A 25870-nucleotide genomic window follows, 5' to 3' on the forward strand; every position below is an offset into this window, starting at 1 on the left:
AAGGAATGAGACAGCCATTAAGTAATATTTATTCATCATTGTTATACTTTCAGTAAATCCTCACCAAATGGTCAGTCTCTGATAATCTGTTTTCCGGCTGCAAAAGGCCTGACCAACGACTCACACAGTGGCACTCAGCAGAGTCGCATTCTGTGGCTAGAAGTGGAAAGCAGCGGTCTACACCTGGTATGGTCCTAGCAAGTTATAAATAGCCTATAGATATAGCTATAAATAGTATTAAAAACCTGTTTCTTTTCAATGGCTAGTAAGACTGTTCCTATTATGTGGAACAATGTAGAAGGCAGGTAGTGTATATTCCAGTGAAAATTACCTGTGTTTTTCATGTGAAATCACAAAGTACATAACTCAGATGTTATGCTGACCTTTTCATCATGTTACAAAGCAAGGCTTACTTCATCAGCTAAGCATGACACATGAATATGTGTCATGGTGGATGAAGTGGCAAAGCCACCGTCCATCATGTTTGGGAAGTCATGGCAGTCCAGCGAAGTTCCCACTGACTGGAAAAGGGGAAACTTAACCCCCATTTTTAAAAAGGAAAAAAAGAAAGACCTGGGAAAGTACAGGCTGGTCAGTCTCACCTCTGTGCCCAGCATGATCGTGGAGCAGATCCTCCTGGAAACATGGCACATGGAAAATAAAGAGGTGATTGGTGACAGCCAACATGGCTACACTAAGGGCAAATCTTGCCTAACAAATTTGGTGGCCTTCTACGTTGGGGTTACAGCAATGGTGAATAAAGGAAGAGCAACTGATGTCATCTGCCTGGACTTGTGCAAAGCATTTGACACTGTCCCACACAACATCCTTGTCTCTAAATTGCAGAGACATGGATTTGGCAGATGGACCACTTGGTGGATAAAGAATTGGCACTCAAAGAGTTGCAGTCAATGGCTCGACATCCAAGTGGAGACCAGTGACAAGTGGCATTCCTGCGGGGTTGGCATTGGGACCGGTGCTGTTTAACATCTTTGTCAGTCATGTGGCCAGCAGGATTGAGTGCACCCTCAGCAAGTTGCTGATGACACCAAGCTCTGTGGTGCGGACAACATGCTGGAGGGAAGCGATGCCATCCAGAGGGACCTTGACAGGCTGGAAAGGTGGGCCTGTGTGAACCTCACAAAGTTCAACAAGGCCAAGGGCAAGGTCCTGCACATGGGTCGGGGCAATCCCAAGCACAAATACAGGCTGGGCGGAGAATGGATTGAGAGCAGCCCTGAGAAGGACTTGGGGGTATTAGTGGATGAAAAACTGAATATGAGCCAGCAATGTGCACTGGCAGCCTGGAAGGCCAATCACATTCTGGGCTGCATCAAAAGAAGTGTGGCTAGCAGGTTGCGGGAGGTGATTCTGCCCCTCCACTCGGCTCTCAGGAGACCCCACCTGGAGTACTGCCTTCAGCACTGGGGCCCCCAACATAAGAATGACACGGACCTGTTGGAGCGAGTCCAGAGGAGGGCCATGAAAATGCGCAGAGAGCTGGAGCACCTCTCCTATGAGGACAGGCTGAGAGAGTCGGGGTTGTTCAGCCTGGAGAAGAGAAGGCTCCAGGGACACCTTATAGCAGCCTTCCAGTACCTAAAGGGGCCATCAAGAAAGACGGGGAGGGACTCTTTAACAGGGAGTCTAGTAATAGGTCAAGGGGTAATGGCTTTAAACTGAAACTACGTTCCCTTAGGTGAAGCTTTCAGCTGGCTGTAGATTTAGGACCCATCTAGAAAGTTCAGTTCTCACTGTTCCTGGTGGAAACTTCTTTTCTCCTTGTTGGCATGGATTATGTTATTATACTAGCATGTACTGTTTGAACAGCTATTTTTCATCACATGAAACTGAAGCATATCTAAGATTATATTTGTGTAGTTACAGTAACGAGACTACCATAATCCTTAAAACCATATCCAGAAGCACTGTTTCCCTACCTATTCTATCCAGAGAAGGAAACCAGCTAGTGTGAAGGAGAGAGTGAGGGATGTCTATTTGAGGGAGAAAAAGATTTTTAGAACCGTATATTCCCCTAATAGATCAGAAATATTTATGTCTATTTGGCTTATTTCATCAGTGTAACTGTGTTGCATTGTGAAATGGACCACAAGCATCTTGGGCTAAGGTCGTCAGGGGGTGCCTTGGGTGATTTCTGCTCTCATCTGAACAAATGCCCTGTGGTCTGTAACTGCCGAGACATCCTTTTCCTCACTGATTCAATCTGGTTTTCCATGAGCATCTCTTTGATGACTTTTGTCTTCTCCCCTTTTTAAACACTATTCCTCCTCTGAGCTGTCTCCTTTCACTTGTTAGTACTTATCATTTTATGCTGATGACATACAACTTTATTTTAGTCTGTGGCGACTTTGATGAGGAAGGGTTTTTGTCTGCAGTTACGTAAGTCTGGTCTCACAGAGAGCACGCACGCACGCTGTTTGGGCCAGGAGCCCCGCTCACGAAGTAGGAATGAGATACTAAATGAGCATCCCTGAGTGAATTGATATGAGTGTCTAGCACTTATTTAAGGCCTATGGAAGAAAAATGATTCCAGGTGATTCTCTTTAACACAATCTCACTTTGGATTCACTCATGCAGTTCAAGCAATTTGGAATATATTGCCTAGTTATCATGATGATGCACAGCAGCCTGAATTTGCAGATGAAATTCACTACTTCATTAACTTCACTTAGCAATGAAGCTGCAAATAGTGTGAATGTTAATATCTCTCTGTTGGCCTCACCTAAAAAAAATCTTATCATCTGTTACGTGACTCCTGAATCCCTCTAATTATTAAAAAAGGGGGTTGGAAAACTTGTCTCTTACAGGTTGTAAGAGATTGCAGTAATGACTTTCTGTATTTGGCCAAGCTGAATTTTGATTATTGTCCACCTTATTCCCTTTGTACTGCCAGCACAGGCTTTTTGTATTTTCAAGCATTTAATCTCGGTTTTGCTGATGCCAGAGTTCAGCTTATTTTGCCCTGTGTTTGCAACACTCTCTTCTTCAGAAGCTGCAGGTCATGGACTTATCTGCAGATTCTCACAGACACTTAAGGTCAATGCCTTCCTCTTTTTCACCAGTATGCTATTGTCATCTTTCTACTGCAAAGCACTCAGTACATGTTCAGTTAAACAGTGGTGCTAAACTTCTTTCTTAGTGGGCTAAAAGGTTATTTAGTACATTTATATAATGTGCCTGGCCATCCAAGGTCCTGCTCTAATAAAGACTTACACTTCAGCTTGGCATCATACACTCTTGAGTACTGCCACTGAATTCAAGTGATATTAATTAGCCAGAAGCATAAGGATCTGTCAAAGCATAAGGCTTTGTGGATCCAGTGCCTTTAGGTAGACTGGTATCTTATTTGATGTTGTTTACATGGTATCGGTGTTCTGGCAGGTGACATAGCCCAGAAGTATAAACAAGGCAAGAATTGCAAGGGAGAGGAAGAATATTGTGTTTCACCAATAGTTACAGTTAAAAAGACAAGTCCCCTTTCAAATACAGGACCAGGATTTGTACATTCAGCAGTGTGTATGGAGGGGGTTCGTTCCAGTTGCATAGAATTCCTGTTTATTCTGCATAAATGTGCAGTGTGGGGAGAATAAAAGCCTTTGTGCCCCGGAGTTGCCAGTGAACTTCCCTGAAGTCTGTCTTTGAACCTTTCACCTCTGAAGAAATCACTGTATCTCATCTTTCCAATGCTCAATCATCTCACCTCCTTATCCAAATCTTTGGAGAACTTTGTCAAAAAGTGTTAAAAGCAACTTTAAATTTTAAAAAACTGTGTCTGTGCTTTCAGAAAACTTTCATTTCTCTGTGCTTTCAGAAAACTTTCATTTCTCTTCTGGTCGCCACTGCTCCAACCTAGCCTGTCCTAAAAATCCCAGATAAAGCTTGCTGTCCTTGCAGATGTGCTGTATTTAGCCTAATTTTATCTTATTTATGCTAGAGGGACATGACCGAAAGAGCAATTTGCAAAGTGAGGTTCTACAGCTCTTTTCTGTGGTGTGTGCCGCCTCTGCAGGCATGCAGGTAAATGAGCTCAGCACCCACCCGGAGACTTATTCATCAAGGCATTTAAGTATCTACTTGAATAACCTTAAAGTCACCAGGAGTCCCTTAAAGGCTGCGTGCCGGGAGGGAGGATGAGCCCCTTTTGGCCTGAGGAGCACGGAAAGAAAACTACTTTGGTGAGACCACGGGTGACAAAGCAGGGGCTGCCCGCGTGAGGACAGCGCTGCTTGGGAATAGCTGCAGCCCCTGGGGCGGCAGGTCAGCGCTCCGCCACCCACGAAGGACACCCCAGCTGTGCAGCACCCCAGCGCAGCCCCCCTGGGGACACGACACTCCGCCGGGGCTGGGGGGCTGCAGCGCGGCCGCATCCGCGAGGAGGAGCCGGAGGGACGCTCAGCGCATCGCTCAGCGCTTCGCTCAGCACCGCTGGGCCCGGCACGGTGGGAGCGGGGGGGGGGTAAGGTACAGGGGGAGCAGGTACGGGCCATCCCTCCGCTCCTGGGCCTTTGTATCTCAGCTTCTGGTTCGTTTAAGGCAGCGTTCAAACAAGCCCGTTGTTTGCTAGAAAGCTCGTTACGCGGGCAGTCCTGAGCTGCTGCAAACGGGTGTCCGTCCCCGCGTGACGAAGTAGTAAAATATACGTTGTGCTTTGTAAAACATGAAGCAATATTAAAATAAAATAAGGCATATAGGGCATAAATAATAAACGTAATGCCATGCCAATTGCATTTTTTTGCTTTCCAGTTCGTGAAAATCTGCTCCGTGCATCCACCCGAATCTCTCTACTGCTGCTTTTGTTAACGGTCATCGTAGGCACAATGCTATGTGAATGACGGCAGGAGTCGTCCCCTAGCACATCAGTTTTACCAGCTGACTTTCTTGGTCTGCAAGTAGGATAAAATCTTTAAAGAAATGACTACTGCTAGTTTTGTGATGTTCATTTTGTTGTGGGCAAGAAGAGTTTTTGTTAAAGTGCAGGTAAAGCCCATTTTCCTCAGAGCTTTGCCTCCAAATAGATTTTTGTTTGGTGTTCAGGCTGAGATTTCACAGAGAAAAAGGTTTTGCCTTTTTCATGCTTGCTGTTTTGCTAGGGTTAGACCAACTTATACCAGCAGGGAATGAACATCTCTCCCCAGGCACCCAATAATGTATATTAAAGAGTTCAGGCTGCTGCCGGGTTCATTCATTCGGTAGTGAAGTGTCTCGATTTTGAAATGTACCAGTTGGAAAGCAGACATCCTGGTTTGGCTTTTGACAAGCAGGCCTTCTAGGTCTTGCTGCTCTTTTAAATAAAGTGAACCTGAGAGGGGAAGCTGGTTATTTCTTCCTGTGGCCACTATGTACTCATCCTGTTTCACAGTCAGTCACAAAACCAGGTAAATTTGGTGGTCCATGTGCACAGTCTCCCAAGAGACGCAGAACTGGGGTGCAGGTTTTTAATGATTCTCAAGGCAGAATCTTGCCTGCTTGCTCTACAAGCACTTTACACGTATCTTTTAAAAGCATAAGAAAGAAAATAGTGAATCTAGAGCTTCATTCTGCTGTCACTGATGCGAATCAGGACATGCACTGAAAAAATCCATATGAACCAACATGAGGTCAGAACTAGGCCTGTCAGTTTGCACTGGGGGGAAGTGAATTGTCCAGACTGGGATGGTCGCTCATGAATGCATCTGGTCATCTGTGTAATGTAGTAATCACTTTGCACAATGGGATTATAAGCCACGTTTATAAATACGGTCTGTTTGTTTGCATGATTTGAGTCCCTGGCTTGATACTCAAGCCTTAAGCTGAGGCACTCACAGATATGAGTGCATGTTAGATGCAACTCATTAAGCTGTAATCTTTATTATCAGATGCTGCCTCCACTTAAATTGCAGGAGGGTGCGTGATGTATTTTTTTTTTCCACTTTCCTAGTCCATCTGACTTTTTGTACCCATTCAGAAGCAACCAAACAGAAAAAGCTAAAACAGGAGGCCAATACACTTACACAAAGACTCAATAAATTCTGCCGTCCTCACTCTCCAGATTGTGAAGCAGGGATGCCTTCAGCAAGGCATAAAAGAACTCTTCATTACTTAACATTACCGGCATGCTATGAAGCTGTCCAAGCTGAGCAGCATATTCTGAAAGGGACCTTCTGGAGTAGCCCCAAGAGTCATGTTTGGGAGTTTCCCACCTGAGCATGCTGAGTTTGTAGACATGTATCTCACTTGCAAACCAAGTCTTTTTGCTCTGTAAAGAGAATGGCAAAGAACAATAAAAAAATGCCAAAAATCTGCTGCACATCATGTTTTTAGGGACGTTTGAAAATTAATTTTCAGAGTCTGCTTGCACTATTTTATTTCCCTAGGGCTAAGTCACTGTCAGGAAAAAGAAAAGAGCTTTTGTAAATTCATTGCTGAAAAGAAACTCCAAACTGTGACATCTTGGATTAGTGGCTGGAAGGAAAGAGGGAAGAGATCTGCAAGACTGACAAATGCCTTCACGTAGGTTGTGATATTCACTCATGTGAAGCTAAAAGCAGGGCTAGAGATGCTGCCTGTTTGCCCAGTGAAAGAAGGAAGATATGTACATCTCGGAGATTTCCACCCAGTGCTGTGGGTGTACTGTGTACAGCATCCGCTCAGCCTCATGCCACGTAGCCTGCCTGCTGCACCCATGAAGACTGAGGAGACTGAAGAGTTTGGACAAAAATTCCTATCGGATAAGAACTGCTGGCAGGACTCATGGGAGGACCTTGAGCCAGAAGCACAAAGAGAAAGAAAACCCATTTGCTGTTCAGAAAAGCTGATAAAAGAAAATCAAATGCTAGGAGTAGACATTGCATGATTGAAGCAGATGCTCCTGGCAGCCCAGAGTTCAGGTAAGCATGTGGTGGCAGGCAAGCCTCAAACCACATCATCTCACACAACAGGCACCACTCTTCATTATTATTGTTTTCTATTGCATTGGTTGACAAAATGTCTTATGCACATGAATAAACCACTTAAACTGATGGGAAAAATCCTGTTCTGTGCATCAGAGAATTAATGAACGGGGTCTCTTTGAATTTGTCTTGGAAACTGGTTCAACGACATAGTTCAGCTGGCACTGACAACTTCTGAAAGACATTGTGAGGCTTGACAAGAACAGCATTAAAAGGATTAAATTAGCCTTGGAAGTGTAAATGTCTGTAATATAATGACCTTGATGTTGGAAATAAATGTGTGTGTGTGCATGTATAAACATATGTAATATTTATACATATGTAATAAACATATACAGTAGAGACTGATTTTCAGGGCAATATTGCACACCTTGACACCATCCCTTCACATACAAGTTTTGTTGATTCTTTTCTGAGGAAAGGTTTCTAAAATTTCCTCCCATACATGAGCTTTGAATTTTTATTACATATACAATGCTAAATTAAAATTGACATTTCTGTGCCACCTGCAATGCAAGGATTGCTGTCAGGGACTGTTAACCAATTTAATGCCATACAGAATTAGCCACAAGAAGGAAAAATGTGAAGCTTTATATCATGAAATCCAATCCTGCATTTGGAGGAGAGGGAAATTCTGTTACCCAGCCCAGTGAGTCTTTTGAATGCCGTCCTGGAGGAAAAAAAGCAAACCCATCTTTTCTGAAGATGCTGATCGATTTATTTATTTTCTCTCGTTAAAAAACTCTTTGTAGGAATTTTTGGTTTTTTCTGTGTCTTTTCCATTTTGGGGAGTCTCTTTCTCTTCTGCGGTGGTGTGTGGTAGAGCCTCTCTTGCTCTGGCAAAGCTTGCTGGTGAAAGAAGGACTAGAAAACCAGTGTGCATGGTTTTGGGTGGGTGCTATTAGTGCCATCACTGCTTTTCCCGTGTGAGGAGCATCTCCGAGCACTGCTCACCTCCAGGGCTTGGTGACAATCACCTTCCCTGTCATTGCAGGGACCTACACAAGACTCTTCGCTTTGATTTCCAAGCATGTTTCTAGTTAACTCCCTTGAGACGACAGCCTTAGAAATGAAACCAAACTGAAAGCCATTAAGTCACAGTCCCTCCCAGCTGTGGTCTGGATGGTTTTTGGTGGAAGGGGAGAGGGTGTGAAAAGCTTCATAGATTTCTTACTCCCAGGTGTTAGAGCTGTCACCAAGTCCTCCCTCTCACGTAGCTTCCAACAGGCCGCTCAGCTGACATAGGGCCAGGAGGGGAACCACAGCTCCATGAAGCATTGGCCAGTCTGGCTGAACAGGCAGAGCTGTGCAGTAATCCCAGAGCACTGCCGCTGGCCCTAGCTTTGGGTAAATCATGTAGTCCTTCTAGGTTAGCTAGCATAAGCTAGCAATAATAGATCTCCCTCAAAATGGTGGTAAGTTGGTTGTGAAAATGTAGTAACTAATTTTAAAGCCCTGATAGACACAGTGTTGTTTGCAAGAATTTTCCAGGATGTCAGAAATCTGTTGTCTACCACCCCCCAACCTCCTGCCCCCAATTTACTTGGGCAAATGTTCCCTTTCAACTTTATTGTTTTCCAGTCTTAAGTCCTCACACCTGTGTCCACGCTGCAGCTGAAACATCTGTTCTGCAGTTTTGCAGCTGGAAGCTGGAGTCCCCCTCTCTCCTACATATAGTGTAAAAGGTGTCAGTTGTGTTTGGATTGGGTCTGAGAGACTTCTTGCAATTTTTCCCCTAAAATCTTTACACCCAGACTGTTGTGGCTATTGTGAACAGACATCCTTTCTGCCCTTGGGGGTGCAGTGACAAAGCGCTTGGCCAGAAATAACATGCTAAGGATTGGGACATCCATATCTTAGTGAAAACGAGAACAGAAATTAATTTTGTTTTGGCCTTTTTCCTCTTTATTATTCCCTTGTCGCATCCTTTAACTATATGCTTTGCCCCTCAGGCTTTAAATCTTAATTTTACTGAAACCCCCAGCTCACAATCTTCCTGCAGGCCAGGCTGAAACACTGCATGGCAGAGCGATGCACCAAAACTAATGGAAAACAAAATTGTATTTTTCAGGCTTTAACATGGTGCCTGGAAAAACTATTTGACGCCATGGGCTGTGCAGCTGCTGGGGAAGAGTGGTCTCATGCCAAGAGAAATGTTCTCAAGCTGCTGCTGGCCCTTGTTAGAGCTGAATGTATTTCTAGCTCTGAGTGTAGTGAATATTTGGTGACAAGTGTTGCTGACAGCTTTTAGGTGTTATGGCCTTAGAGGGCGAAGTAGTTCTGAACAAATGCTTAATCTATAGGCTAGATCCCTCTTGTTTGATAACTGGAAGCGAAGTGGATTTATAAGAAAAACGCTATGAGTTTGAAGGCCTCGAGGATGCGAAGGGTGGAAGGATGTTATTTCTGTGAGCCTTTGGGGTCCTGTCCCTGACTTTGAGGATTTTACCGTTTGCTGGTTTCTTAAATATTGCTTTAATGAGAATAACTTTTTGTCTTACGTGTGGTATGGTTATGCTGTAATTACTAAGTCTTAGTTTTTGTTTCTGTCCAGAGATGAAAGGAGAAGGTTTGGCTGGTATTTTGGCTGCTTAGAGGAGGATCACAAAACTACGAAACCTGGATTCTTACCATAGTTCCATTCTGCAATAAAATAAAAGAGGAAGTTCATAGGTGACTAAGTGGACAAGATTTCAAATAATTTCCTCTTCCTTTAGCTGCACTTATTTTTGCTGAAAAAAAGATTTCCCACCATTATGGTCTCTGAATTGCCCAGTCAGAGAAATCCTTTTAGCTGTATTTTACCAAATGTGTGGTAGATACTGAAACCTTCAGCCAACAGAGCCTGGCCTTCGTGGCTGCATACATACATATACAGGTCATAGCCAGTCTCTGCTGAGTACAATACCATAAGCCCACAAAATGTTCAGTTTCCAAGGAAACAGAAAACTCCACTTTTTGACAAAGGCACACAATTTATTACTCATTTCTACGACCACACTACTTTCTAACTATTTTCTCCAGCTAGAAGAGTATGTGTTTTCTAACACAAAATGAAATGAGGAGCTGGCGGTTGCTGTAGGACAGAGCTTTTTCCAAGATCACCATGGTTTCACCCTGACAGTGCATAGGACTCATTCGCGTACCTCCCCAGAAAAGGAGCTTGATGAGTGTGGTTCAGAGGTGACCTCCAGAGGAAGTCTGCTGGCTTGGTGGCCCCGTGACCTTGGGCCGCATATTTAAAGGTGTGCAGATAAGCACTCGCTGAGATTTTCAAAAGCTCTTAGGCACCTCTTTCACCTTGAAAGCAACTCATTACTACAGCTGCAGCCTGTCAGGAAAGTGAAGTGAGAGCTAACAGAAAAAATCCCTTCCATTATACAGATGTGCTGAGGAGAAAAGTATGGCACTTGTTCTTCTGACCTCTCCCCACCTTTCATCAGAGGAGTGCTTGATGTTTCAGAAAGTGCAAAGCTGGATGGCCCGAAAGCCACTCTCTGCTAACATTACCATCTCTACAGAGAGCTTTTGCTGAACTTCCCGTGTCTGGGTGCCCCCTGCCCTGGGGACAAGGGAAAGGGGGGCAGCATGGGATTTTATCCTTTGGCTCAGTGACGATACGCATGGTTCTCACTGGTCAGACTCACCAGCAGAATCCAGGTTGGGTGATGTACACTGTTTCCCCATGGCAAGCATCTGCACACAGGGTAGCATTTTAATGCCTGCTGTGCGGACAGTCAGGACTAACTGCGCGTCTGTAGCTACTGCGAAAGAAGTGTGATAACCACAAAGATGCTTTTTGCCAGGCTGCGAAAGCCTGACTTTTAGACGCATTATTGTACCTGAAAGAAACGCTTCAGGGTGAAGTGAGACTTACTTCTATGCCCTGTTACAGTACAGAACACAGCACTCTCAATAAGGAGACATACATATTTACCACATGCAGTGAAATGGAGGAAAGGGGAAACCGTTAGCTGGCACACGCTACATCCTTGCTGGGGCTGCGCAAAGCTGCGGGACTGCATTAAGGGCAGACAAAAGAAGGCTGTGTTTGTAAACCCCAGGGTGAATGCTGTAGGATCTACTTACCCTGAAAGATTGAATGGCAAATAGCTAACACACATTTTAACCGGCAGCATTGCTGCAAGTTTAGGAAGCTACAGCTTGTATTTCAGGAGTGGATAAGATACTGAAAGGTGTAGAAGAGAGCTACAATTTTCAGCTAGATTAGAGTTGGACAGGCATTTGGCTTTAAGGCTGAGGACAAATGAGAGCTAAAACTGGAAATTCAGGTTTTGAATTAGGCTGTTGATATCCCATAACTGAGTCTGGTAAGTTCTCAGATCACAGTGCCAGAAATTAAACATTTCTGTTGTTGTTGACTTTGCAAGATTGGCCAATCCTGGTCAGTTCTGGCCACAGTAGGAAAGGGGACACCTCCTAGAACTCACCCCAGCCCCAAATCAGCACAAATTTGTATCTCATATCCCCATGCTCTACAAAATGAGCATGGTGGGGATTCTGTGTTTCAAATCTGGTCCATCCCTAATCGACATGGACTTGAATAGTATCAGGACTGCCATACACTGAATTAATGCTGTTAGAAGCTTTTGAAGTGCTGCACTTCTGATGTAATTTTCTCCTTTGATTCTCTTTTCATAAGCTTCATTCAAGCTGTTTTCCCAAGAAACACATGACTCACTCAGATGCACCTTATCTGCAGTCAATCCTGGACAGCCTAGAAAAAGTAGTTAAAATCTTCACCTCAGGCCCCAGACAGCAAAGGACTTGCCATTGCTGCCAGTAAGGTAACGGCAGTTGGCATCACCACAAAATTATTTCAGAGGCAGCTGTCATGAAAGAACATCCCTTTTTAATATGAATTGATGCTTTTAAAGTTTTGGCATGATTTGCTGGATTTGGGTTTTTTTTTTAGTTTGTTAGAATCTGATTTTTCAATTAGGTTAATTTCTGTCTTCTTTACATTTATACTTACTGTATTGAATCAATATAGAACAAAACACGATAAATCCCTGAGTGACCTGGCCTGATTTAATTCATAACTGACACTACTTGAGGAGGAAATTGGACTAGATGACCTCCAGAGGTCCTGAATTTTCCTGCGATCATAAATAACTCTAGGAAGGTTGTGATGAGAAGTCTGGAATCTGAACTCCCACATCGCACTAATGTCACCACAGTGAAAAGACCTTGGCATCCTCTTGTGGCATTGCTATCTTGCAGAAAAGAAAATAAGTTCAAATAGCACAGTAGCTGTCAAACGTAGAGTTTATTTTCTCAGTTCATATTAACATCATTACTTGCAGTTGTGTTTCCTAATGACCCTGTATGATAACTGTATCAGTTCAATTCAAGGCAATTGCCTCATGTCATGCAAATATTGTTTTATAGTAATAAATAGTAATTTTTGGAAGCTCACACATAACTATCTCAAGCTATTCTGAAGCCAAATTGAAGTGTTAATGTGGTTAGTGAAAATTATTTTGAATTAGCCACATTATTAGCTGTTCTGGAGACAAGGGAAATCTGAATTCTGATGGGTTAAATGATTTGGCCGTGAGGAAATATTTGCTCAGGTACAAAACTGTCATTAAGGAGATGAGCAAGTGATGCTGGATATGTTGCTTTATCTCACTCTATGATTTTGTTTCTAGAGCGTTATTTGCTTACCAGGATACTGAGTGGCAGGGTTAAAACATGTTTAGAAAAAAACCCCTGTCCAACAAAATCAACATATTAAGGCTAGCAATTGTCTGGGACACAAGCAAAATTAAAAAATGGCCAGAAATGTATACCCTTTTTCCTAGGCAGAAATCCTTTATGACATAGATTTCTTTTTCTTAGAGTGTTCAACCAGCTTTATGCAAAACCATATGGTATCTAGTCCCTCCTCTCCTCTCCTCTCCTCTCCTCTCCTCTCCTCTCCTCTCCTCTCCATCACCATCTTTGAAATGTAAAGCAGATTCTGTGTGAAACAGTTGTTTATTTTTTTGAAAACATCTAGACTGGGAGAAATGTGCCACTGTTGTATGCACGTATTTTCATTTGGGAAAAAAAGTGATTAGAATTAATTTATTTTTTCATTTTACATCACACTCAGCATTAAAATTCTGTTCAGTGCTGCTCAGTACAAAAAGTTACCTTAGGAGGATATCTTTAACTCACTTAGATATTCTCCTAATTTCAACAGCTGTTGAAGGAATACCATTTGTGACCTAAGCAAAACACAATCCTCTTTAGTGGCTATAAGGAAGCTGAGGTTTTCCAGTAGTAGTCTGAAAATCAGAGTTTCTATAAACCAACAAAAAGTTCTTATACCTTAACATATCTATTAAACCTAAATTGTGAAAAATGCAAAAATACTCTTTAAAGATGTTAGTGGAGTGACAAATTCTGGAAGAAAAAAAAATCCTTAAAAGTCGGTGATCACAAAAAAGAAAACATTTAAAAATTGTATTTGAACACTTGCTTTGAGTTTGGTCCATTTTTTTAAATATTTGCACCTGAGTTTTGGCATAGGAACTGTAGTGCAGGGTCTTCATGTCCTTTCCTTCGCCTGTGGACCAAGCAATCTGGACTGTAACCTCCACTGAGCACCGTGCTTTTGAGAAAAAAGGGAGTACAAGGGGATCTAGAGTACTGTCCCTATTATGTACCACAGTAGCTCGTGCAGATACAGGTTGATTTTGAACTGATCTAAACCAGAATGCTGACCACAAATGAAAACTTAGGAACTAAATGCTTTCCTATAAACAGTGGTAGATCAAAACGTTATAGAAAAATTAATATTACCTCTCCCCTCCAGTCATTTCAGAAGCATATTTTCTCTTCAGAGACACTTTAAAAAAAGAAAAAAAATTGCTGACTAGCTCTCTTTATTGGAGAGGAGTGCATTCTGGCAACACTTTTTTCCATCCCCTGACAGTTTTTACTCTTGTGCCAAGAACTGGGGTCACATAGATTTATCGATGCTGGTCCAATGCCATCATGGCATTATAGATGTTAGAAGGCTAAATAAATACTTTGTAACAACCTCATCCTGTCATCTCTGTAAAATGCAGTTTATAACTTCATTGTAAATAATGAAATTAGCTGATCACTGTGTTGTTTGAACCTCACTGAAGAAGTCAGCTAGCGTTATCACAAATACAAATGATTGATGAAACAAGCAGCGGGAGAACAGACATGACATTGCTGATTTTTTCTTTTCTTTTTTTGGATGAGGAAAAGAGAAGAAGATGTTCTCCAGCTGTGTAAAAAGAGAGTTCAAATCGCAATCACTACCCCATTTTACTCAAACCACTGGATTCTTTGGAGGGTTGGTTAGGGTTCAGATAGTTAATGAAGAGCAAAGGAAAATTACTATTTTTACTAAAGACATACTTCATTTTGCTGGCTGGAGTTAGCTTATATTGCTGGGAAATGTGGCATACTCAATTTGTTCCTATAAAGCAGGGGAGATAAAATGCTTTGAAGTATTACAAGCTAAGCCTTATAGTGGGGTGTAACTCTTAAACTCCCTTGGAAAAAAAGGGAGTTAGGACAATTTGGAAAGTTTCTTGTGAGTTCTGGTTGGTATTATGAAATCGATGTGCCATGAATGACTGTCCGAAGCTGCCATCTGATTTTGGGACTGCATGCTACATAGGATCATTGTGTCTCCACATTTTCATTTTCGATGGAGGCAGCCTGATGTCTGAAACTGAGGGAATTTAGCCTGAAAACACATGAATTTGGCGAATGGGTTCTCTGTTCAGGAGAAAGAAGAGGCATTAATGGTGCCCTGCTGTGTGGTGACAGAGTTTGGGAGGTCAGGGCTGCGAGAAAATCAGCCGGGGGAATCACAGACAGGGACAGGCATCAGTTTGCAGCCCACGCACCTTTTTAGGATAGACTAGACTAGACTATTTCAGTTGGAAGGGACCTACAATGATCATCTAGTCCTTTCCCATAGGAGACCCAGAGGAGGCCACGTGCCCCCAGCCCGCAGGACAGAGGTGGATGAAGAACAGTTGCATCAGGCCAGACTTGTCAGATATCCTGCCCCTTAGAAAGGCCTCAGAAAAAATGCAAATCCATGGGAAGGGTGTAATAAAACTTTCCCACAATACTTTGAGTCGTGGAAGTAACCCGAATTGCCTCAGGGCAATTCTCCCCTCTGAAAATCTGCCGTGTGCTGATGCAGCTCGGGCACATACACAGCTTCTGTTATTTTTTATCTAGGTATGCAGGCTGCCTATGTACTTACTGTGTAAAGCCGTGGTCCCTGACCCATGGCAAGTTGTTTACGTGGCCTCTGACATTGCTTGCAGAGACAGGAAATAAAGAAGTTAATTCTGAAATTTGCAAGGGAATTTGCAGGGGAACTCGCAGGGGAAGGAGATGCCTGCGGCATATTATGTGGTCAGCACAAAATGTGTTGCTCAAGAGCTGTGGGAGTCCGAAAGGAGACCTACTCGGCAGTATCTGCTGAAACTAGGCATAAGCATGTTGCCAAACTTCTGCAGAGTTACTCGGCTTGTTTGCTTTCACTCCCATACCTCTCTGCAGAGATGACTGGAAGTGGAGCTCCAGCAAGGGATTTGCTTAAGCTACTGAGTGGTCCAGGAGGTCAGCACTGGTGCTGGGAATCTGATGGTCCTGGGCTGAGAAACTGCATTTCTGCGGAAAGCTACCAGAGAGCTCACAAAGTGGGTAAAAGAGCAGGACAATGTTACAGCTACTCAGACTAAGGAAACTTGGTCTCACTGTGCTGGGAACGCAAACATAGCTGCCAGTTAAGTGGGAGAACATTTCATTCTTTCTCTTTCTGTCCGGGTGCTGGGAAGGTAGTGGAAAGCATTAAAATGTTTTCAGAGCACTGAGATGAAGATTTGCACATAGTAATCATAAGCAGCCCTCTTCAAGGTGATATCAATTGTATTATTTCTGGAGGAGAGTGATGGTATTTCTACAGAGTAGATTTCTGCCCTGTGCTGCTTCGGCCGTGTCTGACTCGTGAATCAGACTGTGTACACAGACTCGTGAACTGCTGTTGCCTGCCCCTATGAGGATACTTTTTTAATGAAGATTTGAGAAAGATTGAGTGTTATTAAAATTCAGGTGGCGCTGGGCCTTACCAACAGCTAAAAAATTTATCAAGCCACAGCCCATCAATAATCACAGCAGGCAGTGTTGTGGACTTAGCTCAATTTCAGATAATAGCAATGTCACCACCAAATTAACTTGAAAGATAGGTGGAAATTAGAATATGATTAATCATTGTTAGCCTTGCTTGGCTGATGCACGTTTGCATTTTAGGTAATGTATATGTATGATTTTGTTGAATGCGCAAATACCTATTATGCATGTACTGCCACACAATTTCTTTCAGATTCGGTTAAATAGAATGAATCATTTTGAGAGGAGTCAGGCAGTTTGAATACTTTGCATTACCATCACAGACAAGAACAAAACTTAAAGAATATCCCTACATATCACGTGTATGCAATTTTTAGCAGCATTCATTTCTACTGTGAAAAGTACACCATCGATGATTTAAATCATTGACATATTGTGAAGATTCCTTGTACTTTTTCTTATCTCTAATCCCATATCTTTTTCAGTGGAGAGAAGGTGAAAGAAAGGCAAGGGTGGTATTTAGTGTGACCTTGATTCTTCAGGATAAATACCATTTTTCTGATAAAGATCTACACAATCAATGGCAAAACCAGAAATCTACTTCTTCATGCCTGCAACAGACTGGCAATGAATTCAAACTTGGATGATTTTCCATTTCTTTTTGAGTCCTAACATTACCCTTGGCAGGGTAGATATGTAAATATGTATTTGAAAATAGATATTTCCACGAGGCTGCAGCATTTATGAATTTTGAAGACAAGAAAATTTTGTAGAGCTGAAAGATACCAAAAGCTGCTTCAGGCTTTGTGGCTTCTACTTACACAGCCTAGAGATTTTTTCCAGCTATCTGGATTTGATGTGTATTTTCTCCTTTGAATATGATTGTAGGCAAACTGGTTCTGATCTTTATATTATCAGTCAGCAAAAGCTTTTGAGTAGTTCTAAGGTGCTGTGTAGCTGTTCATCCAGCCTTCTGGTGTAAAACTAAAATATTTTGATGGAGCTTATCAGAGTTCTGTTTGAGGTACCTAAACCCCTAGTCTACCTCCCATAGTTCAACGTTTTAGAAAAAAAATTTCTTTGATGCAACACTGTCTTGTTTGTAGGACAAAGGAGCATGTGTTCCAAGAGAATCTCAAAGGATGTCTGAGAAATGTATTTCAGCTGAAGATGTGGACTCATCTAGGCAATTGAGAGCTTGAGTCACTGGAACTGCTGTTTTCTTGAACTACAGTTCATTTTCTATTGAATATTCAGGTTGTAAGAATTTGTTTATTGAGTGACATTTTCCGTGAAAATATGGATAATTTTTTGCAAAAAATAATTCTTTGTTTTGTTGAAAACTCAGTTTAAGTTTGTTCAGGGAGTAATTTTTTATCAGATACATCTGAGATTTGCATTTTTAGTAGTCCCTCATGCCCAAACCTATCTTTTCAAAATGGACCCCAGCCTTTGACTTTCTCAGCTACAGCCATACATATCCCTAGCTCCTGCAGTCACAACAGTGAGAAGCAGCAGTGAGACTGAAGACATGAACACTACAGACAGCCTCATTCTTTCATTTTCTATCTAAGAACACGCACTTGTCTTGGCAACAACCCCAAGGCTTTGAGACTTATTGCTGCCTTCCTGAACTTCAGCTGGGATACTCATGAAAGGAACAGCATCATAACCAGCGAGACAAGAACTCAGAAATGCTGAGCTGTTTCATCAGCCCAGAATCTTTATTTCAACCCACCAGTTTCTCCCCACCCAAGTTATAAAACTGTTTCCTAATCCTTTCTTCCAAGAGCTGGAGAATTAAATATTGTCTGAAGTTCCTGACAAGATCAGTTATAATTTTTAATATCCCTGTTCTGCTAAATTTCCATTTCCTGGGCGGAGGTGTGAAGAGTGTGTATTCTTGTGTAAGTGTGGATGCAGATGCATGTTACAGTTCTTCAGGCAATATTGTTGTATGTCTCCATATGTGTTTAACCTCCCCTGATTTTAATGGAAGCTATGAGTGCCCTTGTGGAAGAATGTTTTAGAGAAGGGAACGTTCAGCTAGGTGGGCTTTTCCTCTTGATATGTTTTATTGCATTTCTATAAGAAACATTTCTTACTGTGGGAAATGATCAGAAAATCAGCTTGCTTAATGACCTAATCCAAAACCTGTTACAGACTGTATAGTCAGTGGATAGTTAACAGGACCACAAACACCTCAGCTTTCTGAAACCGTAGGCCCCCTTGGTTTTACACACATGTTGTACTTATGGCAGCTAATCTCAAAAAAGAACATGCCCAGCAGAGCTCAACATCATGCACTGGATCTAGTGAACATCATCAATAGATGTGAGGATGGATGGAAAACCACCATCCTTAAAAATTAGTCAATGTATTAAAGAGATTAATCCAGTGGCAGGGGCTTAAATGCCAGGTTCACCACTGCAATTTAATATTGACAGTATATCCATTCTCTTCCATTTGTAGTTTTAAATTGCAATTCATTATTTAGTCCAACCAGTATAAAATACTATGCAGGAAGAAAAAATGTATTTCTGTCATAGACTCTTGAACTCAGGCTGAGTCTATAGCTGTTAGTACCACTGGTGTGAAAATTGTCCGTTTTGGACCAGTATCATTCTTCCAGCGTAAAGCTGAAAAGATCCTTTAGGACCTGGAGACTGGAAAAAAAAGACAGGACATGAGGAAGTTGTATCATTGGGAAGCTGTGAAATGGAACAGCTTTTTGTGAACACGCAGTGGTCAATATGAAATAATAGGACTTCAGAAGCGGTTTTAAACAGATCTGAACTGGTGGTTTTTTTCAAAATCTTTACACTGAGCAGGTAAAAGAATGTGAGCTAGGAGAACACCTACTTCATACCTGCATCATCAGCAAACCCACAATCTTCTGTAGTCGCCTGAAATTACAGGCAATTATAATTACATGCCCAAAAGAACTGGAGGCTGGCCGGCTCAGCAGCAACATTGCTGCAGTGGTGGAGCTACAGCAGCAGGAAAATGCTTCGTGATGGAGCACCTGGAGCAATCCAGGGAGCACAGGCAGAAGCAAAGGGACTCTACAGCATCCGTCTGCCAGCACAGACAACAGCAGCTGTGGTGTGGGCAAGCCCTGCAGGCAGCACAATGGTGGCCTTGGCTCAGCACCCTGGTGCGAGGCTGGTGCCACTCATGGTCCCTGCTAGTTCACAGGCACACAGAGCTCAGCAAGTATGTTGTGAAGCCCTATGGTGATCACTGACCTATGCCTTGTGCAGTGCCTGAGGGACAGACTTTGGGAACAGGATATATGCTGCAACTTCCACGAAGATAACATTTCTCCATCCTTTCTATCTCCCGTCTTTTGTGATCTACACCACTCCATTTCTACTGCTGTGAAGGTGTGGTAGAGACCAAGCAATATGTCTTTCATGCACACAATATGTGCATCACGCCTAGCTACTTACCTGCTCCACCCAGGGTCTGGCACTGGCTTCCAAATGTTCTTCAGCTGGGACCCTGCTTCTGGTAATGAACCTTGCTTCTGTTAGCCTGTTACCCCAAAATATGGTGGGACTGAAGTCCTACAGCCTAGGGAGCAGCAACCATTTTGGGAGCTACAGCTTTGCTCCTCCACCCTACAACGCCAACCGTGAGCCCTGGTGGATCCGACACGCACTTGGTCATGTAACCTTTTTGTTCAAAACAATATATTCACTGTGCATTGTTTACTCTTTTATGCCTCTTTGCATTCAGAAGCTGTTTTCTTTCATTTCCTCTGTGTCTTAATTCGTACATTTTTGTTAGTCACTTCTGTTTCCTTTTCATTTCTTACATAGTGGATTCCTTTTCCTCATAGCTACTGCTTTTATATTTGTAGCTTTTCCTTCTTTCTGTACTTTTTCTTTTTTTAAAATGCATATTTATCTTTTAATTAAATCACCAGGAGGCATATTTAGAGCCCCCAGGGTTCACTTTGAACTACGAAAAGGAAAAGGCTTACTCTGTGCTATAAACAAAATGTTAATTTGAATTAATTGAAGGAAATGCTCTGCCTATGATAGACTTGTTTCTGAATAATTAATCATTTCAGCCAGAAAAGTAAACATTATGGCCCTGAATTTTGCTTCTGGTCCTACCAGTGTCAGTCTGGAGCAGCTCTGCTGATATGTGCTGAATGAGTCTCATTCGATATTGGTTCAGCCAAAAGCAAGCTCGGGCCCCAAATCACCATAGGGAAAGTACATTGTGGTCTGTGTTGTATCCAAACACTTTGTAGCACTGTAAGTGCTCTCCCCCGCCTCTAATACCTCATTTTTCAGAGGAATGGTTTCCCTCCTCATAGCCAAAACAGGGCGATAGCCGTGGGGGGGGGGGGGGCAGGGGTGGCCAGGGCTCAGGAGCCTGTTGGCTGAGGAAGGGGGCTGTAGCAGTGGGGCAAAAAAGCAATTGATGGCTAGTAAGATCCCACCTGGGATGGGTGGGGAAGTGCCCAGTGGGCAGGAGAAGGCTGTGGGGAGAAGAGGGGTAGGGGCATGTGCCACCAACTCCCTTGGCTCCTCAGAGTATTGGCCTAAAGGTAACTCTGGCAGACGTGCCTCTGGCTTGGGGTCCAACCCCTCTTCTGCAGTTTGAAATAGCAGGAATAAATAGCTTCTGCTGCTTTATCCGTCCTCCTTGTGACTGCTGAATCCTTGGATCTTCATAAGTATGATGTGGAAGAGGGAAAAGATGGTGAATAAAGTTGAGGGAGGGGAAGGAAATAATCCTTCTCTGAGGAGCTCCTGGCTGAAAGGTAAGGACTCTTCCAAGCTCCATTGTGACTATTCCCCTCCACCCTGCACCTCTTTTACTAATTATTGACGATGTGTTTGTTCTCCTCCTACATGAGTAGCCCTGCAAAAGCGGCGCAATCACAGACACCTTTGTATTGCCTGCTAATCTAAAATTGAAACAAATGCTGCAAAGCCAAAAATTACCATTGGCCATTGTATGTCTGGGTCACACAGAGAGAATGCATATCAATACAGAGCTTGAGATAAGAGGAACTATCTCAGATACATAACAGGTATTATCTTGTATGATACTGTATTTAATATTTCCCACAGTGCATGACAAAAATGATGTCCACTGGATATCAATTTATTCAAAGGCTCATGAAATTAGACAAATTAATAGGAGTGGCTCTTAAATGCAAAGAGACATTTCCAGATTTCTGTTGATTGGAGATATAGAAGATACATGACAGAGGCTATTATTTCCCCCCTCCTCATAGTCTTTCCCAAAGCTTCTCCTGACAGTTTCCAAGTGGCATTTGGCAAAATAGCCCTTTGGTTTAACCCATGACCAAATGTGTGATCTTACTCATAGCTGTGTATTTCCCATGAAACCAAGAATCCTCAGATCCAGTTTATTGCATAACAGCACAAGTCGTCTTGACAGCACAAGTGCAAGGCAGACGAGAAAAAAATATTTCAAGTGATTTCTTAATAGTTAAAAGGAATAAATGGATTTACCCTTGGTCCTTTCCCAAGAGTCTGCTACTTAACACATTTGCCGGTTCTATTTCTAGTCTGTACAGGTTCTTATAGCCCACTCATCACATTAGTATCCAGCCCTTTCCAATAGCATTTTTCATAAATTCCATGAAGATCAAATCACTCTTGGGCAATATCTGCTCTCAAGCCATGCTTACTGGCATCAAAAGCATTAAAAAAACCCCACAGGAGTCTTCTAATGCAGGCGTGCCAATGAAATGAAAAGCAAGTTAAAAATAACCATTAGTTTTACATATAAAAAAAGGGGAAAGAGGCATATGTTTTAGAGTGTGTAAGAAAACTTTGAGTGAAATTACTTGTTTCCACTCAAATGGTATTACAGAGATGAGTTTTTAGTTTTTCTATGATAAACAGTAATATCAAGATAAGAAAGTCTTAAATATTATTCAACTTTAATAGAAGAAAAACTCTTAAAGCCTATCAGTCTTTACAAGGCACTTATTTTTTCTGTACGTGAGGTGATTATTAACAGGGATTTGAAGCAAGGTTATTAGAGTCTTCCCTCCCTGGAATTAGAAAACTATTAGGTCTGAAAAAAAAAAAAAACTGACTTAAAATTTTGATCACAGATTCAGAAACTGATTAGAAAAATAGATTTGCAAAATAGTGTTATTAATATTGAAATCAGTAATACCTCCAAAGAGTTATAATTCCTCTCTGCTAACAGGACTCTTAGAGAGATTTATTTTCTCCCACTGAATAATGTGATTCTCAAATATCTAGAGTGATTATTTTCACAGTGACTTCCTAAAGTGTAACAGTGAGGAGAAAGTGCCTGTTTTTATGGAATTGCCCTTTGAGATATAAAGTTCAACCCTGCATTAATGGATCTGTGCATACTTTTACTAGTGTATAGCTACTGCTGTTTTGCAGTGTTTTAGAAATCTGAATGATCATGTATTTCTATTTACTTGACAGTTTTTCTGCTAGATTCTTCTTGTTAATCAAAAAAATATGTCCCAGAGAAGAAGAGCTGTCCTTCATGCTGTGCGGGGAGCTGCTGACATGCTGATCTTGTTGTGGTCTTATTATTCCTCCAGGAAAAGTACCTGAAGCCTCTAACCATTGATCCTGAGAACCCAGTGAGGTACCCAACAGTGCTGCTGGCCCCCAACAAGCTGTACAATGTGGCGAAAACCACCCAGGAGCAGAAATCCCACCAAGAAGTTAACCGCCTGAATAGGCTTATAGACCTCGTGTTCAGCACACAAGAGCTGGCAAAGGCCTCAATAGAGAAAAAAAATGTCTACCTGTGAAGGTAAGAGTTTCTTCTGTGAACCCTGTTGATCTGGTTTAGAGATGGGACTTACCCAAACCCATAAACCTGACACTTCTGCCCTGCAGGTGAACACCTGACTTGATGCCCAGAGCTGCTATTGATCTGCACCAGAGTCAGAGCCACATGTTCTGCCTCAGTTTGTACCTCAAAGCATGTCTAGAAACAGCTATTGAATAAATGAAGCTTTTCCCAAGTATAGAGCTTTTCCCTGGACTGAATTTTCTGATTATTATTTCCAGATTTTTCTTACTCTTTGCTGATCACTTGTTTCTTTCAGTAACTTTATCTCCCACCTTTACGCTTGCATGGATTTGCAGAATGTTCCTTAATTCCCTTTTTAACCCTCACCTCTCTTTTCTCTCTCTTTTCTCTCACTCCTGCTTTTTAGCTCATTAGTTCTCAGGCTGTTTATCACCTTCAGAAAACTCAGGCTTCAAATCCACCTCTCCCACACCTTCCTTCTCCTGTGTCAGAGCATTATAGATTACATTGGTCCAGTAACCAATTGAACCTGATGCATGTTTAGAAAACTAACTTTGCTTTAATGTATCTAATTAAGAAGTCCTCAAACCCTTAGCTGAATCCTGACAGCTGGATGTGGTCTGAAATACAGTAAATGAGTTTATTCATGTGATTGCTGCAAGAATTCCTGAAACGTGGCAGAAAAGACCTGGGCAGGTATTGTCCATTCATGCTGGTGCTCCTGAGGTGCCTTTTTGGCTGATGATGCGCCAAATCATCCTGCCTTATCTTAGTTTCCCAAAACCATTTTCTTTCTTAAATTCAGCTCCACTAATGATCACCACGGTGTCAGTGCCAAGCTGGATACAGTTGGCTACTTATATGTTAACCACAAGGTCATCTAAATATTGCTCTGAGCTACTCAACACACAGAAGAGGTTCTTCAGATCTGCTCTCATCCATGCAGGTGCAGAAGGCAGCTAACTATTACCATCTGCTCTCTGGAACTGAGTTTGCAGGGGAAGCCAGAAAACAGACACCTGTTTGGAATAGGATCGCACAATAAATCGTTGCCAAATTATCTTGCAAGAAGGGTATGAGTGAACCAAAACTGAAAGAGGAGACAGGCGACTCATTCCTCCCTAGCAAAAAAATAAGTAGGGTAAGAGGGACAAAGCTGTTGGGGTTGTAAATTATATGTACAATGAGGAAATCGGAAACCGATTTGTAAAGTTCAAGGAAAGGCAGATGATAACTGCTGCACTTTCTCTCAGGTCCCTTGCCAGTTTACATTGTCTGCCAGTTTTGTCCCTGACTTTGAGTTCCTGATCTGCTACCGTTGCTGTAATTTCACTGCAGGGTTTGTCACTTCTGCTGAGTGACTTCTGCCACCTTTCTTCACTCTTGCAGGAACACGGCCCTTACACCTGCCAAGTGTCCTCATAGCCCCACTGCTGACTGCATGCAGCACAACAACAAAAAGGTGCTTGTGCAATTAGAAGCCAAACTTGCCTGCAATTCATTCCCGGCTGCTACATGAAGGTGAACTAATATTACTTATAATTAGGACCCCACCATTTACTTATAATGTATATAACCCCCAGCATCTTGATTCCAAGATTTATGAAGATTTAAATCTTGATAATATGATCCTTGTTTATCAGCTTGGATCTGCTCAGATTCAGAACTCCACATAAACATTTATTTACTTTTAAATACCTTCTCACATCAGTTCAGTTTGTGAAACTGAAGCATGTGCTTCAGGCAAAGTATTGTCCTAAGTGCTGCCTTAGACACAATTTCTTTTTTCCCACCTCCATGTTATAAATCATGCTACTTCTTTTCAGTCACTGCTAGTTCTTCTTTGATTTTCTAAAATTAAAGTGAAACAAGCAATTGTCTTTCCAAGACATTGTGTCATTGTGCTGTGAAGTGTATGGAGCAGGTGTTTTCCTCTATCAATGTGACCTTATCCTTGCATTTGACTTTTGCTTGTTGACATAGATTTTAATTGCAGATCCTTCTCACAGCGAACAGTGATAAATCTTCAAAGGAATGTAACTATAGCTCTAAATTACAATGCATGGGTGTATGTTTAATACCTCAGGTTACTCCCTAGCTCAGGACAGTAGGTGTTTCAGGAGAGGAAGTCACTAACAGAGCAGCAAGGTTATTTTGAGCAAGTTTCCTTGTGTGTGCTGTTCCTTCGGTTTGGAAGACACAACATTATACTGTAATTTAGGCTTGATTTCATAAATACAGCCTTGGCTTCCACTCTGATTCAGTCTTCCCTTGCTTCACATTTTCTGGGCATTTCCTGCCAAGCTACATTTTTTCTCCCTTAGCAGATTGCTCTCTGCTATCTCCTGGTTTCTCTTACACCAAGTCCCTTTAGGCACTGTATCACTTCTTTTGAGCTATACATCCCTTTGAACTGTGGAGGACTGGAATGGAAACTACAGTTCGAGGAACTGGTAATTTGGCAGGACCTTGCTCATGCCAAAATCAAACCAACAATAAATCACTAACTATTATTTGATATGGCTAGAACTAAAATGCATATTGACTTTGAAGAGTCCTTTTTTCCTTCTATCCTGAACAGTCACGTGTTTCTTTTTTTCTGTCCAAAAATAAGGACTGGCAATATTATCCCTGGGTATAGGAAATTAAAACATCTTTTCATCTTGTGTTCTAAATATTATTTGCTTAGGCTAATGTTTTCATAAAGTTTTTTTATTGTCCCACAACTTCCTAGCTACTTAGAGGAGTGTTTCTCTTACTTTATCCTAATATATTAATTCTGCAAAAAGAGAAAAATTGGAAGAGGGAAAGTGATTTTCTTTCTCATTAACAGTGTAACACTGGCATCTAATTTGAAAAAAAAAAAAACATTACAAAGCTGCCTGTGGTTCAATGATATATATAAAAATTTGTGTTTATGCATGTATTACTTCTATGTACCTCTAATAATGAGATGCTGTAAAACCCACTCGGAG

General features: G+C 42.0%; 1 long non-coding RNA gene across 1 annotated transcript in view; it reads left to right on the forward strand.

Moving 5' to 3' along the window:
* The first annotated feature begins 4352 nt into the window (after positions 1-4352).
* LOC128142392 (uncharacterized) overlaps positions 4353-25870 on the forward strand; it is a 28698-nt gene continuing 7180 nt past the window's right edge. Inside the window, exons 1-3 of the long non-coding RNA XR_008235379.1 lie at positions 4353-4460; positions 6375-6887; positions 9505-9623. This is a non-coding gene — a long non-coding RNA (uncharacterized LOC128142392). The remainder of the gene's footprint in view (positions 4461-6374; positions 6888-9504; positions 9624-25870) is intronic.

Source organism: Harpia harpyja, chromosome 5, assembly GCF_026419915.1.
Source record: "Harpia harpyja isolate bHarHar1 chromosome 5, bHarHar1 primary haplotype, whole genome shotgun sequence".
Taxonomy (NCBI): Eukaryota; Metazoa; Chordata; class Aves; order Accipitriformes; family Accipitridae; genus Harpia; species Harpia harpyja.